Below are 2,261 nucleotides of genomic sequence, written 5' to 3'. Positions count from 1 at the left end.
ATTATACTGCATAGATAACATATCTTCAGTCTGCCATGATTATCACAGAACATCATGAAAGGTGAGTTTACATGAGAAACTAACCCATCAGTAGATCTTACCTAGATGTCTTGTACAATGATAACCAGCTATCAAGGCCAATCTCAAAACTGTTGTGACAGAAAAAAGCAGAAACGATTGAAGTATAAGCTTTACAATTGCACTGTAATAGAGAATTTCATTGGCGGGTAAGAACAATGAAATATGTAAACAAAAAGAAAATGCATCATGGGAAACTAAAATGTCTCCTCTCACAATTTCAAACCAAATAAGATACACGTAGCAGTGGGTGCAGATCGGGATCGCGCCCTCGCGCGAGGGTGCCGGTCCAAACGCCAGGTTTAGCATATGCATTCCCACTGTATGCATCGTACAAAGAATAATGGCAAAGGTAACCGTATTTACAAACCACTAAGTATATCGTAAAGGAAATTCCAAGGACAGTCTATATACAATTGTACTCAGGCATCAGCCCTAGTATCTTGTACGAGCATTAGATAAGGTAAGATCAATATGATCACCTTCAAAGACAGAAATCTAATTGGCAGTGAAGTACTATATATGCAAAAAAATATGAGGGAGGAAGGGAGCCCAATGGATTATCATTTTACTCCAATAAAAAATTAAATAACATCATAGGAGCACAAGGTGTCTACAGGGCAACGAGAATGCCTCTTATCAGACGGCAGTAAGGAAAGCTAATCAAATAGAATACATAGACCCTAAATGATGGTATGAAGCAACTCACTGTATATCATTATACAGTCCTTGCAATAATAGATCCATAGAGCAGTAGGATATTCAGAATTACATCTCCTAGGAAGGCCATCATGATATACAAACCATCAGAGCCATAACCAAACTTTCAATAGCAGAAATAGTTATCCAATATCTCGAGGAATTAACTAAATAGCAAGCAAGAAGAATGGGAAAGGTTGTTGGCAGCGTATCAAACAACCACACAGATGATAAGCATACAAATAAAATGAAGTTGTCTATGGTGGTTAACGCACTGAATTTACCAAAGGAAAATTATGCATAATTAAAAAAGTGATTCCTAAAATAATTACCTTAGAGCATCTTAGGAAATGTTCCAACAAAGAAGAGAATAACTTTTCCTGCTCACCCATTGCATTAATCCATGACTTAGAACTGTCTGATATCATGGCCTGTGCATATACGGATAGAATTTACTAATTAGCATCCAAAATAAGTAAAATAGGTATAGTTGTTTGAACACACCTCTGCTTTGCATGAGCAGAAACAAATCACTCTAAATCTATTGCCGAAAACATTATAGAAAATCATGAAGATTAACAATACTGATATAGTTTTTGGTCGTTCGGTTCACCACAATACTGATATAGTTTTTCGGTTGTCCTAACTTTCACAAAATTTAGCTGCTTGAATAGGTGAAGAATTTATGTAAAAAAGGACAACATACTTGCATTCCACATCAAGCAAAACCAAGAAGTGAACAGTTGCTCAAGCTGAGCTCCGAATTTGAACTCCATGGACATTTCTTCAAGCAGAAGTGGGCTATTCTTATGCGGTTTTTAGCCCTTCCTATGAATCCCTAAATTAAATGTTTGAAAACCATTCAATGGAAACAACCAGAACGTACAAACACTGACCGTACCAAAAAAATTTTGGGATCAGGTGCATCTTGGCAAGAAGGTTTTTATTCTCTGTTTTTGTACTTACAAATCAAAGACAAAGGTACTATTCTTGAAACAGAACTAATGAAATAACCTGGCTGCAAAATCAAATATTTACAACCCGCTAATTATGCTATCTAATCTAAGAATGATAATCTAATCTAAATATATGTTTGCAATTACATAGTTATAAAATACATGACACCAATAGAACATAGCTATATGATTCTATAAGAAAAGGAAGTTCAGATAAATGTAAACCACATTAGAGCCACTCCCACCTTCCATTATATTACTTGGTGGTTTTGACTTCAAGAGAAACTCAACCTTCCGAGCAGAAGTGCTCTCCTCGTCAGCCAATCATGATGAGGGGCAAAACACTTGCATGAAGTCCAAAGGAAGCATCCATGCACATGCATGCAACCAAACAGGAAAAAAAACTTTATTATGACACACGACTATTTCAATAATCAACAAACAGTGTGTTATCCAAGAATGCACCATTATTGATCTATAACATCTACTTCAACAGGCAAGATTTTTCTACCACAGAAGAGCCGCACC

At 36.2% G+C, this 2,261-nt stretch overlaps 1 long non-coding RNA gene across 1 annotated transcript; it reads right to left on the bottom strand.

Annotated features, from left to right (window-relative positions):
• Positions 1-352: 352 nt before the first annotated feature.
• Positions 353-2,216, bottom strand: LOC119294204. Its single transcript, XR_005143374.1, has 3 exons — positions 1,979-2,216; positions 1,110-1,208; positions 353-398 (listed from the first exon to the last, which is right to left on the bottom strand). It is a non-coding gene; the product is annotated as an uncharacterized LOC119294204 (long non-coding RNA).
• Positions 2,217-2,261: the final 45 nt, after the last annotated feature.

This window comes from Triticum dicoccoides, chromosome 4B, assembly GCF_002162155.2.
Source record: "Triticum dicoccoides isolate Atlit2015 ecotype Zavitan chromosome 4B, WEW_v2.0, whole genome shotgun sequence".
NCBI classification, from domain to species: Eukaryota; Viridiplantae; Streptophyta; class Magnoliopsida; order Poales; family Poaceae; genus Triticum; species Triticum dicoccoides.
This window is presented reverse-complemented; position numbering and strand designations above follow the sequence as displayed.